Source organism: Centropristis striata, chromosome 9 (assembly GCF_030273125.1).
Source record: "Centropristis striata isolate RG_2023a ecotype Rhode Island chromosome 9, C.striata_1.0, whole genome shotgun sequence".
Taxonomy (NCBI): Eukaryota; Metazoa; Chordata; class Actinopteri; order Perciformes; family Serranidae; genus Centropristis; species Centropristis striata.
The window spans coordinates 25384431-25402684 of NC_081525.1; the positions used below are offsets into that span (position 1 = coordinate 25384431).

The 18254-nt window shown below is 38.4% G+C and overlaps 1 protein-coding gene across 2 annotated transcripts in view; it reads right to left on the bottom strand.

The window, feature by feature from the left end:
• The window catches only part of nek7 (NIMA-related kinase 7), an 81597-nt gene extending 64207 nt beyond the window's left edge, over positions 1-17390 (bottom strand). The window contains exon 1 of one of the 2 annotated variants that reach the window (XM_059340926.1): positions 16951-17390. The gene's annotated coding sequence lies outside the window, so the exon portion shown is untranslated. Of the gene's footprint in view, positions 1-9656; positions 9944-16950 lie in introns of those variants that run through there. The other variant, XM_059340925.1, reaches the window with a different exon arrangement.
• Positions 17391-18254: the final 864 nt, after the last annotated feature.

Sequence of the window (18254 nt, forward strand, 5' to 3'; positions counted from 1 at the left end):
CATAAATCCTACACGCTAATACATTAGCATGCACATCGTTTGCACTAAAAAGACACCTCTGCTCTAGGCCTGAGTAAGCCGCTGCTGACTCCCGATGCCTGACTTCAGACATCTGTAAAATATTTTTATTCGGTGCCCCAATACCGCACTGGCAAAGGTCTCTCATCCTTGGCTTGGCAGGACTTCTGACAGAGCCAGCCGGCAGCGCCATACAGGCCTAACCCCTGCTGCTGCAGCTTCCTGCTGCTCTGAGGGAGTCAGGCTGCCTGCCTCCCATTGACTGTGGGCCAGGCTGGGCAGGGAGGCGGAGGTTGAGGGGAGGCCCCGGGTAGAGAGGACCCCCAGGAGAGGAGAGCAGAGGCAAGAATGGGGGACAGATTGAGAGTCGCAGAGGTTGAGGGGTGGGAAAAAGTAGTAAGGAAACTAAATAGGGAAGAGGAGGGGCCTGTAAGCAAGGAGAAGTGTCTGAGACGAGAGGCAGTGATACAGGAAGAGGAGAAGAGATGGGTGGCATGGCGGTGGAAAGGGAGCGAGACAAAGGGGCTCCAGGGCAGGTTAGGCAGCAGGAGTTGAGGGGAGCTTCTCATTATGACTCCTCTTCCTTCTTCATGCCCCCAGGCCTTGACCACAACCTCAAAGCCGCCAGGCCAAACCGAGAGACCAGGGAGACCATGGAAGACAGCTGTGAGTCAGGGTACAAACACGGAGCGAGGAGGGGAGAGGAGGGGGTGAAAGATGTCCCCTGCACCCAAACGAGGCAGTGTGAAATAAAAAAGACTGAAAACCATTTTTTGCCTGTGACCCGAGTAATTTAAGCAGTAATTATCTAACACCAATCTAGATTTTTCTACAAACTGCTGCTACACAGTGCATTTGTGAGGATACATTATAGTATTTAGCTCTTAAACATGTCATTTTTGCATTGCAATAAAAAAACACCGTCTTTCGTTTAATAGTGTCATAAGATATTTTTTTTATAGTGTCTCATTATATTTTGCATAATATCCATGGAGTAGGGTTAGTGATATGACTATATATACCATGCGACAATAGAAATATATATGCCGGTCCGGTTTGGCTATACTGTTTCCAATGCGAGAGCTATACTGCCCTACAAAGCGTAACTGCAGTAACTACATTTTTGGTCGAAATTGAGTTATAACTAAAAATGAATTCCTTGATGTCTATCTTGTGACAAAGTTTAAGATTTCAATTTTGCTTTATTTCAGAGAAATTATGCTTTAAAAAAATTGCAGTAACTACAAAATCCAACTCAAAACCAAAGCAGACCACACTAAGTGAACTTACTGTAGTCTGCTTTGACTGTGATACAATGTAGCCTTGTATTTCTTCATTGTGTTGAATAGTGAAGACAAGAATAATAGAAATTATAAGTTTATTTGATAGGTAAATTATTATCTAGATAGTAATTAAGTAAAAAAGTAAGTTAGAATTACATTAAGACCAAAATATAGCATTACTTTATAATATTAAGTCTATAATACGCAAATCTTTGAATAGAGTTGTTAAACACTTTTAAATATACTTCTAACAAAATCAATTTGGAAATGTTTATTCACTGAAAACAAAATATAAAAGCTGAAAGAAGACAACAGCATTGTAGTTACTGCATTCCGTTTCTGCATTACTATTAGGACCTTTTACAGCAAAACCAGAGTGCAGCAACTACATTTTGGGGGTCAAAGTTCAAATAAGTCATCATGAATTTTGAGCAAAAAAATTACATCATCAATACATGTAGAAATAAGTGTCATATCACTTATCACCTACCAATAAACCATTTGGCTGGCCAGTAAAAAACTTTTAAAAAAACTTTAAAGCAGTTTTTCTCAGTTTTACCCTTTGTGTAGATAGTAGACTTTGTAGGGCAGTATAGAGGGCAGGATCTCACTCCTATATCTTGCGGTCTCGCAAATCCACCTGCCTAGCATCAAGGTTACATGATTTGAGCAGACATGGAGGAGGAGAGCAAAGTTGCAAATGCAGAGCAGGAGTAGCCAAGTGTTATCTCATGTGAGCCAATTGTTTGTTACTTATGTCATTAATTTTATATTTACTCAACCTGTATTCCAGGGAGGACCCATTGAGACCAAGGGCTTGTTTCTGATGGTGTGTTGGTTACATATCATACATATAATTATTTTAAAATCATAGAATAAAATAATTAATTAATTAATTAATTAATTAATTAATAGTAAAATAATAAAAATGATGAAGTATGGTATTGTTATCTTAAACCATTTATTTATTGCATTCACAGAACAATTACTGTCTTTTGATCTATACCCTGAATGTGGTATAAAATGATATCTATCTATAAAAGCAAGAACCGATCGGAAGCCTTTTAGGGGAACTCTGCCCCATTGTGTGATAGGCCTACACCTGGTCAGTAACCCAATTCACTCTGGATTTCTACGCCTGACTCACCTCATCTGTAAATTTATTTAGCCTACCTATCTTTCGAAGTTTTAAAGTGTGCAACAAGGTTCGATTTTCCAATAATATTTGAATTTCCAGTGAATATCAATGTTCAGTGTGTATGTGCTGGATGGTGTGCGTACCTTATGAAAAGTAAGTGTTTTATGGAGTTGCAGACGTCCCACAATACGAACACATACTTCCTACAGGCACTGCACTATCATGACAGAAGATATTGGCCACATCATCCACCCCTACCATATTTTCCAAAAATGAGACGTTGGCTTCACTATTATCTAGAAACCGGTTTGGAAAGAGGTTGTGATAATAAAAAGGAAAAAGTGATGTGAAAATTTGTCGTAAATCAGGAGAAATGCAGGGGAATTGTGACCCCAGAGGAACTAAGAGAGGGCAGTAAAAAACGGGAGAGGGGAGTTTTTGTATGGAATTATGGAAAATATGGAGCATTTCACCATATTTAAACAACATTTGGCTATCCCCAGCAAGAACAAAATATTATGTTCTAATGCAGCTTTCAACTAATAGCAGCACCCACAGCTATGGCACATCTGAAAAAAGTAGTTGAAACAAATCTACCTTTATTATTATTTTTTTTTACTCCTAGTAGCTCCGCTCTCTCCTCCAGGATGCACAATGACAATGTGAATATCATTAATTGAAACTGCTTGTACTGAGGAGCTTCAAACACTGTGCGTTACATACAGAATATTTCCAGGGCTGTAACGCTGAGGCAAACAGCTGGTATACAAAGAGCAATAGGTCACAATAAATAAATAATCTGGCTTTACACAAATGATACTGATCAATTGAGAAATCTCTAATGGCCCTAGTCCTAGAACAAGATGCAATATCACAGAAAAAGAAAAAAGAATGTGAAAGAAAGAAAATAGTGCAGAAGTGAAATGTCCCTGGCTTTTCACACTGAAAAAGAAGAGGGTAAAACAAACTGTCAAAACAAGATGCTCTTATACAAATTTGCTCTCTTGTGCAGCAAATCCCGTGTGAAACATTAAGGCTCATTTGTGATGAGGTTGGAACAAACGCCCATAGCACCGTCAGCAAGCAACACAAAAAAATCTTCCTCCCTCATTCTGTTCATGAGTGCAAATTCATTCTGCTTTTGTCTCATCTCATGACAAATGCATACTGTCACTGTCACTGATGTTGTGTTTACAGTGGCATACAGCATCTTGTAATTATTCCGTGAAAGTGAATTTGTATCCTGAGGGATTTGTATTTTTGCGTGTGGATAATCAAAAGAGATGGAGAGGGAGAGGGGACGATTGGAGAGTGATCTCCGATATATTAAAAAAAGGAGTGCTGCTCGAGAGCCACATTTCCAGCACAGTTCACAACATGCCAACATTGATTTGGTGGCTTTGTTTAGATGACAATAAAAAGCTGCTTATTCCTCAACATGCATTAACCTAAAGACACAGTTCATATATAATACATATTGGATATTTTCAGTGTAAGGCGCTTGCAGTCAGTCCACAAATAGCCTGACTAAATGGCTCTTTAGGTAGACTGCTACTGCCTTTCAAATAAAGGGTCCAGTCAGTTGCCAAACTGTGTAAAATAAGCACAAAAGCCAGTGTAACATATAACTAGAATAGCTAAATTACACAGCTCTTTCAGTCAGGTCGGTATCTCTAAATTATACACACAGCAAACAGCATGCCATTTGTGTCAATACATCAAAATTACTGAAAAGCTTAGACGTTTAGCCTAATAACAGTCTAAGTGAAAGTCAGGATTATTGGAGCCATTTATTCCTTCATCTTTGTTTAATTTTTTTCTTCCGCTTAGCAAGTCTTTACTCTGAGTGGGAACAAATGCCTTTTATGGTGTTGCTTTAATTAATCCATTAATTCATATCTCCATTACATAAATAGAGTTTTATTTAGAGCAGGGTTTCAGAGACAGAGAGAATACCACAGTTGTAATATATATATATATATATATATAAAAATAAAGCATAAATAAAACCTTTTTCCGACATCCTTTGTTGTGAAATAAACCACTCATATTGTGTGGTCATGGCAGAAGCTGACCAAGGGGCACTGAAAGCGTTTCATAAACTTTAATCAGGGTCATGGGTCAGTAATTTCTGTGTTTGCATGTCTTTGAAGTCTGTTTCCCCCCTGAGCACTACAGAGCCCATTGAGAAAAGGCATCAATGCCACAGAGAAATTGAGAACTTTCACGTGACACGGGGAGCCGCGAGGCATCCTCCTAGGATATTTGACTGCTTGAAACATCAGTGACCCTTTATAAGATAGAAGGGAGATGGATATGAAAAATATTGACTGGCTGGCTGTTTGAGGGGAGTGTGAGGAGCTGCTTAGAGAGCCCACTCTCATTGCCAAAGACCTTACTCTAAACTCTAACCATACTGAGCCTGCAAAGGAAAGACTCTATTCTAAATTCTTCTGGGGAAGGCAACAAGCTTTTCTTTTTCTTGCTTTTTATTATTATCAATACAACTAATCACAAAGAAAGTACACCAAAGGAGCCTATATCCTAAGCAGTGATCTGCTACCTTTGCCAGCATCATTTCTGTACAATGCTTGGCCAAGGTCTTTGACATCATGCAAAAGACAGTGTTTAATGTAGCTCAAAAATGGCCTAAGGACGCATCTTCCTTCAAATATGCTTTGCGAATGAAAAAATAACACAGCTAACATTTTTTGTTCTTTGTGGAACCCAAAGGCAAGATGACTGTTAAAGTGGTCAGATGACAAATGTCTCATCTGATCTTTAATCCAGCAGAGGGGCCAGCTCCAGGGCTAAAACAGGAAACTCTCACAGGATAGAGCGATTTGGTAAATTCCACTGCGCTAAATCACTGCTTTAGGTGCAGCACATTTCTCCACACCAATGAATGGCATTTTAGGTCTCACTCTGAATGTCTCTGGACTGAATGTCCTAGTAGTAAAACAGCACTGACAGAGAACATATGTGTGGCCTAGGCAGCCAATATGCATGTATGTGAACCCAAGCTAATCATAAGGAACGCCTTGTGAATATATATCTGTGCTTCTAAAAAAGGCCAACTTCTTGCTCTGGGTTTTCCCTGAGTATCTAACTTGAATGCTGGGGGCCGCATTTGTCCTACTGAACATTGCATTGGTTGTTTTTTTTTAGCAATTGCTAATGTGGATGACAATGGGAAAATGGTGTGTTAAGTCAGCGATTAATTGTCATTATTCCTGATGCAAACAAATTTGTGCTTGATATCAAACCTCAGTAGCCTTTTTTAGAGCGCTACTTGACCGATCATTTCAGAAAAGAGAAATTTAACTTGCATCCATTTACCAATCCAAAATCTCATAAAGCTTAAAATTTGCCTGCATTGCCAGGGAGGTGTCATAACAATAGTAATACATTATGACAATGTATATACTGTAGGTGTTTACATTTTAAATAGATAAATAAACTTATTCTGGTACTGGTCTATGTCTGGTCACTGCACGTTGTCACAATTGTGTCTAAAATAATGCAATTTGAACCTTGAAATTTAATTTCCCAACTTAAAATGATGAAGACAGCGTTGTTTAATAAAAGGCCTACAATGTAGGAGGAACAACAAATAATAGACTATTTTCACATCTTTAGACTAGGACAGTAACTTAGAATGGAAAGGGTTAGAAAAAAATGTGAATGTCTCTAACATTTTCTTAATCAACCATCCAGCGAGATTAAACAGTTGAGGAGACACATGAGGGCCAGTCAGCAACTCATACCAGAAAAGGGTGGCTGATTATACAAATTACTGAAATACTGAGAAACAAACATGAAATTAATTCTGTTTCTGTATTTAACAGTCTGCACTGGAAGTACAGATCAAGTGGTTTTGACCCAGCAAGGCCCAAAAGCCATAGCAGGTGTTAACAAGCCTGAAAAAAATAAATCCCTTACATCATGTTCATTTCATAAAGCAGCCACTAAAAATGTGTGCACAGACTGTTTACGCCACACACAGTTTCCAGCCTTTGCCACCTTTGATCCAGGGAAAGCCTGTGAAAATGCTCATGTGATAATGGCACATCATCAGTGCCTCTCCCAATAATCAAGTAAAATAATTTGACAAAAGTCAAGTACTTTTAATGACAAAGATCCTCTTTCGATGTGCTTCTATTTTCAGATTCAATGAGGCTAATTACTGCTGATCGTCACTTTCTAGTCTATCCTTGTTACCTTTTTTAAATCCAAACAATACAACAAGGCAAAATAATTAAGTTTTGCCAAAGCCTGTCAAAAGTAATCCACCTCTCATCAGCTGAAATTCAAAGTGGGATGTACTGGCAGAAATCCCTCACCACAGAGACTGATGCAAACATTTGGCAGCCATTTGCTGATCATCCGGTTCATGACACATTCCTTGATAGTCAACTTCACAGAGCCAGCCGGTGTTCATCTCCATCACCTGATGACGCTGGCAGACTCAAGCCTGTTGTCTTTGACGATGATAGAGTGTGGCAACAGAGAAGTGAGTAATAATTGGGTCAACAAGGTATGTCAGTTCCCACTAAGTCTTGTCTGAATCATCTCTCTGCAGCGTAGCCAAACGTGATAGTATGACGCCTGAAATATTTGGCTGTGATAGGCAGCGACAGCAACATGGCATGAGATACCATTTTCACCCTATGTGTGACCCCCAAAACGCTTATGCCTAGGAGAGGAGAGTTTTACTTTCCTTGCTTGTTTGTTTGTTGTGCCACTGGGCTGTATTTCCTTCATTATTATATTCTTATTTTATCTTTTTCATCTTATTTGTAAAATTATTTTTGTTACTTTAACAGTTTTTCTGATTACAAAATGACCCACTCACTTCGCTCCAAACAGAACTGCTGATGCAATCAGTTTTGCAAGGTCAAATCAAGGTTTTGCAATAACCATTCTAACTCTCAAAAAAAGCAGTGAGTCACAAGAAAAACATTCTTTCCCCAAAAAATACTTCTTGATTTATTTTTCATTCATATAAACCATGTCTGTACAACTACCAGTAGTTCTCTTTTAAATAAACACTGTCTTTCAGGCTATAACTCTTATGGTGTTTAACTGTGTGGAACAGACAGCTGGAAGCAGCACTTGGGCTCTTTCCACACTGAGATGGGTCGGAATACAACACACACTTTAACTTTAACTGTAATCAATTGCCACAATTTACACAGAAATTACTATAAATTACTTAATGGATAAGAAACCTTTGGTGGGAAGACTTGCGAACATGGTCTTATGGTTTGAGGCAGAGCTGCTATTGTTACAATGTGCCTGTGTTACAATGCTAACTAATTTGGTTGTAGTTTAAAAATGTATTGTGTCATTATTGAGTGGAACTAACACATGATAGAACCAGTTAAAACATAAATAAATGTGAATTTAACTATTCAAAATGTAATCCATTATTAAGACATGATTTATTTACACCTTATTTATTCATGTTTGTATTAAAAGGTGATGTAAACGACGTTTTGAAAATTATTTTGCAAAGTTGGGAATGAGAATGAGTGCCATGTGGAGGCAGGCTCTGAACAATAGATGCTCTGAATTTCATGTTCACCGCCTTTAAACATCTTTATTATACACTCTAGTGTTCTATTTATAACTGAACATTTATCATTTTAATGCAAACAGGTCAATGAAGCAATGATCGGCCTTGCCCTTCAACCCTCATTAATCTGCAAGAAACTCAACAAGCTGCTTGGAGACCAAAACTACCTTCATCGCTTGAATACCACAACCCTAGATATTCAAGTCACTTCAATGGGATATTACAGCACATTTTAACCACTGAACTGACAAGCAACCAAATAAACCCAATCAAAGTCACTTGTTTTCCTCTCACAGTCACTAGATGCTGGCATGTAGCAGTTAAAACTACAACAAGTTCAACATTTTATGCTTCATGGTAGCAATCAAATCTTACTTTTAAAATGATAAAACAAGTTCAAAAATCAAGGTCAACTTTGGCTCGTCTAAGTCATGAAAAACCAAAAGTACTTTGTCAAATCATGTCTCATTTCATCAGCTCATTTAAATCAAAGCATATTGATCACATACATGTTTCTTGTTATCAGCTCTGTATTTAATTATTACATATTATCTTTCTTCAATGTTTCATACATGAACAGGGCCCTGTTGTTGTAATTGACACTCATAAGAGATTGCCATTTAAACATAATCCAAGCAGATAGTGCATGTGTGCTGCAAGTAACTGAGGCTTCTGCTCTGCACATGGGAAAATGCATGAAGTGCTTGAAGTCTGCAACTTCTTTAATATGCAGGTCAGTTTGTAGGATGCACTTGAAATGTTTAGATATATAATAAAGAGGCAAATAATATAATAAGCTAATGAATTCCCCTAAAATATAAAATAAATGAGCAGCAATTGTGGTCAAATAAGCCACCGCAGATTTATGATGGCACAGCCTGTTATCTGTTAGTCATTTGCATGAAGTATCTCACTGGGTTATCTCCACATTGGGTTTCAGTGCATGACACTTGAATAATTCAACGTAAATTAAGCTTGCACTACTTAATGGATATTTGATGTAGGAGACATATAACTTTAGAGTATATTTACTTCTACAGAAGAGTATTATAGACCACATACAATGCAAAGAAAATATACATAAACTAGCGTGAGTGTAACAATGTTCTTCTATATTATTTTAGAATAAACCTACACTTTAACAAGTAAGGCCGTAAAGGGAAGTCATTATGCTGTGTACGTGTACTGGGCTATAACATCACTGTAACGCTGTAGCAATGCATCAGTAAGTGGCTTATTTATTTAACTACTGTCATGTTTCCACCACATGTCTAACTACATGACTTGAAAGCTACGTTATGAGAAAGCTGTTCTTTCGCAAACTATAATCATAACGTTACAATGTTGAGTTTAAATGACAGCGGTGGCTGTGTAATTTGAAGGTAGTGAAAGTTAGCAATGCGGCATGCTAGTCGGCTAACAGGCTAAGCTAGCTAGCGAAGTTCGAAGGAACTTTTTTAAGTGAGTGTCAAGATCGCGTTTGGACAAAATACTGTGACAAACTGTGAGCTTTGTGCGACTGCCAATCCCATGTAAAGCAAAAATACAGGTGAGTGACAGTTTACAAGTGTTTTGTTGGTCGTCCAATGCAGTACAGACTCATAACTTCACTGTCAGCAAACGGTGTCTCAGTTCTTACCAGGAAGTGGGACTCTGTTGCTAAGCTATTCCTTCTTCACGCTGAAAGTTTCTCCTGATGGTTATGGCGGTTGTCTTTGTTTTGACTTTCCCTTTTCTCTCCAAGGTCGCTCCTGAAAGTGGACTCGACGGGCCTCTCTTGTTGCGTGGCACCGTCGCCTGAGGAGCGCTGAAAAAGTTTTTCTTCGGGGAGAGAGAGCCTGTGTGCTGTGAGAGCCAGCCGAGATGTGTACGTGTTTTCAGAGAGTCTCAGCAGCAGCTAGGCCCCTCTCATCACCACACACTGACCCGTGTGCCAGTAATGTAAACAACCCAGCATTCCCGGAGCGGAGGGGAGGGGCGAGTGTCAAAGAGTGGAGAGAAGCTGTCAAATACCGCGAGATTCAACAGAGAAACTCAGACTCAGACTACCCCAACGCATAACCTTAACTGGAAAAAGATCTTGAATTTACCTGCTAGATATATAATCAATAATAAGGTTAAAGAAGTATCTTTTAGGATAATTCACAGAATTTACCCATCTAAAGTTTTTTTTTATAACGATTTAAGAAAGACATAGACTTAAACTGCTCTTTCTGTGAAGGACACCTTGGTCTTGTCCTTTCTCAACTAAATTATGGGAAGATATTTGTAACCTGATTTCTTTTTCGATTGAACCTCATTTGTCCCTGTGCTTTGAACATATGCTGTTTGGTTTCACTGACTTTCCTTTTGCAACAGAAAAACAATACTATATCATCAGTCTCATGATACAGTTAGCCAAATGGTATATCCATAAATGTTGTTACGTTAATCAAAAACCTCTCTTTCTTGTCTTTGAAAATGAAAGCAAACAATATATTAAGTCTATTTAGAAATCTACCAACATGAAAGCTATAAAAACTTTGAATTTATGTACACTTTACAATGTTTTTGTATGAAAGCTTGCATCTGTATTGTTGGTGTATTGTCTTGTATTGCACCATGTTGCTTCAATAAAGTTAAAAGAAAAAAACTACCCCAACTCCACACCTTTTTTACATTTAAGGTGTATGGGACATTTTCTTGATATTTAATGAGAGATAGGGTATGAGAGTGGACAAAAAAGTTCCTTCTTGATTTGAAACATCAATGTCCCCTCACTAGCTTTTTGCAAAACCTTCAACTGAATCTCCATTTTAATACAAATGAATTATGTGGTAGACCAACATAGTCTACCAGGCAGGCTACAGGGGATTATTTAGTTCAATAATAACCCAGAACAGATGCAGTATGCGAATCTGTGACGTAGAGACCAGGGATACTCAGCATACTTTGTATGAGGGCCATGTTTGCAAATGACAGACGGCCAGGGGCCAGTTAATGAACAAACATTTATCAGATAACATTTATCCGGTGAAATGAATCAACATGAAACGGGCCATAACTTATTTCTGTAAAAAATCTTTATTTTCAAATCAACAGTCTTAACTAAGGATTGACATAAGGCCTATATGACAGATGAACCAGATATATCTGTCAAACAAGCTCTTTTTATTCATTATTATGCATTATGGCACTTACATTCACAGTACAACAAAACAATCCATCAATAGAATTAATGTATTATTATTGTTAATTAGAGAATGGCCAGTGTGCCATTTTGCTCCCTATCAGGGCCTGAGTTGAATATTACTGGTATAGAGCCATCACAATGTCAAGTGAGTTACCAACGTTCAAAGGCGTAAATAAAGACAATGCAGGTCAAGTGATTCGGATTACCATATAAGAAATATATGGTCAGCCAATCTGTTCAAAAATAAGAACTCATATTAAATTAAATATGTTGCCATTAGCATTATAGTACATGCCTACATTTTCATCATAGTTTTATTTATTTATTTATTGTTTAAATAACAACATTATTGATATTCTTCATAAGCAGGACATATGGTCACATTGCAGGACCAACCTTTTTGATTAGTGGTGCAGATTGGATGATGCAATTGATTATCTAAAAAAAAAAAAAGCTTTTATGGAACCTAGAGGTGTGGTGGCCGTTGCCAGCTTTTGTAGGCTAATAATAAAGCCTAATGTGTGCAGTATTTTTAATTTATTAAAAAAAAAAAAAGAATGATAAAATATAAATAAAATTAAGCCAGTTGTAACTTCATACTTCAGTGTGAAAGTTAAATCTTGACCTGGGAAATAGCAGTTTAAACAAAAAATAAATCTGAAATCAAGTTCCGCTTTTAACTTTATCTAACGATCCTCGTAGCTTTAATGTCACTGAAATACTGTTGAAACCAATTTAAACAAATTCATATAATGTTATGTAGTTTAATCTGTTAAATTGGATCATGTTCTATAAGATGACCATATGTTTGTGTGTAAAATCTTCAAAGTAAAAACAGCTGTCAGATAAATGTAGTGAAGTAAAAAGTACAACATTTTCCTCTTAAATGTAGTCGAGTAGAAGTGCATGTCATGGAAATATCTCCAATTAGATATAATTAATGGCTTTCGACCGCTTCTGAAGTCGCAAGAAAACTAAAAGGCTGGTTCTGCTGACTTTGTTTAGAACAGACATGGTAATTTGTTGATGGTGTGTAAGTATGTGTGTGAGTGCGTATGCATGCAAGAGAGACACAGAGGCAGCCAAGCCTTAATGGATTCTCCTGAACACACACAGTTACAAGCACACACTTCGACACACAGTCTTGCTTGCTATCATTAAACACATGCATGCAGAATACCCACACATCCCATGGCACACACACACGCAGCCAGCTCTTGGGAATATCATGAGAATTTATTGACAAAAATGGTATCGCAGATTGACTCGCATGGACAGCGAGAGCATCTGGAATTGATCAGCTTACTTTGCTTTGATAAAAGTTTCAACGCTGATTTCAGACTGACAATTCAAACACTGCTGATACACAGGAAACACATCTGTCTTCTTCCCATCCCCATTGTTAATAATCAACAAGTTAGGTGGGGTTGTGTTTTTTCTGCTACACTTCAATAGCCTTTTTTGTTAACCTCACTGCAAATATGGAAAAGGGAGAGATGCCTGGAGTGTAGGATTTTTCCCCCTTTTTCTTCAACAACAGTTGAAGATTAAAAGAAACGTCTCACAGAAATCTGTCAATTCTGTATGTGAATAATGCTGTGTGGAATTTAATGGCATGAGTTATATTGGGTTTCCTCTACACCCACATTTTCTTTCAATAAGATCAATGGCGCTCAGTGACAGATAGGGACGGTCTTTTGTATCTTCAAATTTCAGGTTTCTGAGGGAATAATTAGATGGATGGATGAAAAGTAATGCATCAGTCTGCGAGGGGAGCTGCACCCAGAGATCCTCTAGTTCAACACGCATGCCTCCACGTCTGTTTGGTAGAAAACTGTTTAATAATCGTGTTGAATTTCCATTGTTCTAAAAGTGGCTCTCTGCACTGATCTGGTGCTTTAAACCAATAGCAAACTTTTTGTGTTCTTTTTGCTGATATTGTTTATTTAACAGAGAGGATTTCCTTTTGATTCAGGGACATTTTTTTTTAGCATGAAGAGAGTATTGTCATCTATTTCACTCTCTTCCCCTTCAAACTTTCCGGTGTCGCTTGCAGGTAACCAGGATGGAAAAGGTTCTCCCTCCAGGGGAAATAAAAAAGGTTGAATCGCTGGATTTATAGAGACATTTTACTGTAAACGTGACATTTAACTCTGATGTTTTAGAACACACTCTCACTCATATTTGGGCCTTTTTTGCTGAACAAAACTGCCGACAAATGTAATCTGATGACAATTAAGTTGAATTTACGAGAATTAGGCCACTAATGTCTTTTGCTTATGAATACAAACACCATAAGAGAACATCTTAAGGCACTTCAGGCCTAAATCAATCTTTGTTGAGTGCAGAGAAAAAGGTTAATTTAAAGGTTAAATTCCAATGATGAAGACGACACATGCACTCTACTTCAGTTTTTGTTTTCTTCAACATACACATTTCACTGCTACCTTCCTGGGTTTTTCTTTGCTAAATATGCAGAATTTTTGCACCCAGGGGCTGAAAGCACATTTTAAACACTTAAAAAGAAAAAAATGTTGATGTTTTCACTCATGTCTTTTTTATTTCCCTGTGTGTTGTTGATCTGGCTCAGGGGTTAGGTATGACTGCAATGTGGTAGAGACAGAAGCTGCAGTCAAAGCTCCTGTGATCCGGTGCAGACTTCATAGAGACCAGCAGATGGAGGGGAGAGAAGCTGCGTGCATCCTGAAGGTTTAGCAAGAACTGAGAGGTTACACTCTACCAGTACAAAGATGACCTGTCACACACTGAAACATGCCGTATCAATGTAGATGAGCTTCCTGTTTATGTACCTCACAGAGCGGAGCTATCAGAGGAAAAGAGAAAGGGATTACAGATGGAAAAATGTATGAAATGTTGTCTCCCTCTATTCATATACCCAGGCGAACTTGGAGGCAGCATGCATGTGACGCCTGTATTTCCATTTTAAACGCTAATTAATGTTGTTTTGTCTTCAAAGTGCAATTGCAACCCGTAGTTATCAGCCTTGATCGCAGCATTTTCAAGGTTGTCTAGATGTGAGCCGTCACATAACAAATACCTGTAAATATAGAATAACAGCACAACAAAGAAATAAAGGATTTATGGCATGCGGAGAGCACTGAGCAAATGAGGCACAGGAGAGATAGTCTGATAATGTGAAGGACAAAACTGGCATATTATTTCTGCTTAAAATCTGTTTTTCAATGGCTGTTTTTGTGTTTCAGTGTGTGTGCTATGCATGTGTATATATCAGTGTATTTTTTCTCCTGGCAGACACCCAGCACAGAGGATCTCTCCACCTGCTCTGCATCAACCAGCGGGGCAGGCCTCAGCCTCAGCTTCACACACACACACACAAACACGCACACACACACACACACACACACACACACACACACACACACACACACACTGCAGTTTAGCTGTGTCTCATTCACATCGTCGCTCCTCTGACATATGCCTGTGTGCGTCCTTGTTTGTGTGTGTCCCAGTGCCCGTGTGTGTTTGTGTTAGTGGGGTGGTTGGTGTGTGAGGTGAGGTTAAATAGCCGCCTAGCAATGAGAGGTGGGAACTGAGGCGGAACTGGCAGAATATCACACAGACACACACATACACATACACTCACTCACACATACATTTATACGCACACACTAGCTGTGACAATAGAAACAACACTATCAGAGCAACATGTAAACTGCAGGTGTGGCCTATGCCTCAGTGATCATCCCATACTTTGTTTTGACCCTGTCGCCTGTCACTGTGTGTGTATAATGTGTAGTAATGTCTGTGTGACCGTGTGTATTTGTGTATATGTGTATGTGTGCCTGCTGAGACACACTCTTCTGAGTTTACTGATCACACAGTAGGGAACTTATTCTCCATATAGCTGTAAAAGGTAGTGTGAATTACAGGCCAACCACAATAAGCACAGCTATCCTGGATATATCCACCTGGTTTCACTTCAGCATGTACAAACACTTGCGTGCAGAAAATAGCTCTGATATAACGATGAAAAATCAGAGGCTATGACTGTATTGTCGATGAAGTTTGTATGGCTGTCATTGAGTGATATCTAATGTCAATACAATTAAGGGACAAGGGATTTTAGTAAAGTTCTTAACCTTCTGTTTCGTTTCTCATGACCACATTTTTTCACTCAGTTGCAAATGTCAGAAGTTGAAGCAGGTTTGTAAAAGCCAACCCTGATAAACTGACACATATTTGGGTCGTGTTGAGCACTGTTTGAACCCCTTGTAAGTTTAATTTACTTTGTCATAGATGATACATTTAAAATAATATAAAGTCTGTGTGTTAACCTTTTCCAAACTGAAGCTAGTGAATTAAAAACCATGTGTTTTCCATAAATTAAACTGTGTTAAACAAATTGTATTTTCTGCTCAAGTTTTACACTGGTATTTAAAGGGTATTTCTGATGTTTTGAAGTGGGGTTGTATGAGGTATTCATCCATAGTCAGTGTATTACCTACGATAGATGGCGGCCGGTACGCCTCCAGTTTGAAGAAGCAGGCAGGAGTGATGCGGCAAGAAATAAAAATCAGTTTAATTGCATGCTATATTTGGAATATACTCTCTGCTTTACCATGTCATCAGACAGCCCTTATGACGGGGAACTGAAGTCGTTATCTATGCTCCCGTCAAAGCCCCCAGACTCCACTGACAAAAACGATAATTTTACCTTGCAGAACACAAGATTTGCTTGTGTATCGCTGACTCGATCAGTTAGTTTATTTGTGTTATTGTGTGACTTTGGTGTTTTAAAGGGTTAGTTTGTATTCACTGAAGTAGGGATGACTTTTTCAGTCCTGATATGGTTACCTGGGCTTTGAGTATCCGCCAATACCAAATACCGATCCAATATCAGAGATTAATTAATTATCTTTAGGCCTCACTGTTTCGAAGTAACTGGATCATTCTTTTATGTGTAAGGCAACATTAGACTTGACTTAAACATTGTTTTGCTGACTTTGTTTCACAAAACAAAACAAATAAACATGCAGATATGAATGTACTGAATTCTTATTTATTAAAATAGTAGTATCTGATATCAGATCCAGCTAGTTAAGTCAATATGATATCAGATATAACTATCAGTGTTTACATTAAAGTCAAACCAAACCTCACACAACCTCAATAAACCAACAAATCTGAACTATCCCTTTAAGCGTGACTGGTAAAGCACTTGGGATTATTTTTTTGTGTGACACATATATCATAGTCACCTGAACTTTATGAACACACTGCTTGCATGACAGAAAATATACAGCACTGTCAGCATTGTTTTTGTACAGTCATAGTACACAGAGGCTGTCATTTAACAAGGGGAGGAGATAAGAGGAGTGGAGGAGGTTGTCAGTTTGCAGAAGCCCTCCTTTCACGCCATACCTGTCTCTGCACAGACAGACAATACTGCATTTCTCTTTTTACTTCAAGATTAATGCAATAAACAATAAGGCTTCCATGAGTATATATTTAATTACAATCATTAAATAAATGTTCTAGTGTGTGGAGTCAATTTCCTCTGTCTTTTACATGTTCTTCTGCCCTTATTGCACCTTATATTTATCCTCTGGATGTGCATGCTTTTGTAAACTTCCTTTGCACAAAATTAAATGATATTTTGGAGGTTTTACAATAGACAGAAAGATTCACGTGGTGCACAAAAGCTTGAATGCAACAGTCACAAGGGAACATCGAGTAAATTTTTTTAATCTTCAAAATATTTTGGAAAAAGAGAACATACCTGGAAGAGAGTGAAGCAATTCTGTTGGAACAAGGTCCCTGATCAGGCTTTGCTTACACTCACATTACCGATAAGATGCATTCCAGTCACCGGCAGCCCAGCAGCAAACCCCTGAAATTCTTGTCAACACGGGGCCGTGACGTTCTCCAGAATTCTTCATCTCGCAGCTCCAAAACTGAGCAGGGCTGGCTGTGTTTGTTTGTGTTTCTGCTCCAGCCCCTGCTTCCTGTAGCTCTGTGGTGTCAACCCGCCCACCGTCCTCCCATCAGACCCGGGGAACACAGCCCTGCTGCCACTGCGCACAGGCACCCCAGCGACTGAGGTTTCCTCTTGGACTGACTGAAGTGTTTGCTGTTTCCCACATTGTTGGAATTCAACACCAGCCTGTTTACTGGTCCCCATGTGGCTCCAGTCTCTCTCTCTACTCTTTATTTCTCTCTTTTTTTCTCTTTCCACAACACACCTTCTTTACATTACATACCCAGCATTCATACTAAGTAGTGAGACTGCCTGCCTACTAACTGAAACAGTCATATTTTCATATACATATATATATATATATATATATATATAATGCCGTCCATCTTTTGCTACATTAATCAATCAAAAAGGTCAATATTGCTTCATTGTTTTCATCCTTTATGACAGAATCATTTAAGTGTACAAATGTGACTACTTTTAATTTTTTTTTTTTTTAAAGTTTGAGTGACAGAACTGAAAATAGTTGTTTTATCCTATAAATAGTAATAGTAATATAATCTATAGGAGCATTTTTCCACTGTGAGGTACTATATGGGCATCAGGGACGTCATTTTCATATGCTTTATTTTGCAGCTGACAATGAATCATACAATGAATCAAAGGAAATAATATACATCTCATACATCTAAAATGTTAACAAGATGATGAGGCGCATGCAAAATGAGAATCTCTTCTTTATCTGCTTTGTTTTTTCACTTCCTTCCCTCGGTACAGCCAGATGGCAAAGCTCCAGCTCTGCAGTCCTCTTCATACACTCATCATATTTGATGGGCATCCTGCTGCCGAGTTTCAAGGAGGCCATGTGTTTACGAAATGACACTTGTGACAAAAGAAAACTTCTATTTAGCAAGCTGATTCTTGGGTGGGGTGCATGGGGGCAGCAGCGTGTGTGCATTTGTGTATATGTGCGTAGTAGTGTGTGTGTGTGTGTGTGAGTGTGTGTGTGTGTGTGTGTGCGTGCGTGTGTGCGTGTTGGAGAACAAAGATTGTGTGAATGTATTTATTGTGCTTACATAGGAGCAAGGCAGTGGGAGAAAGGTTTT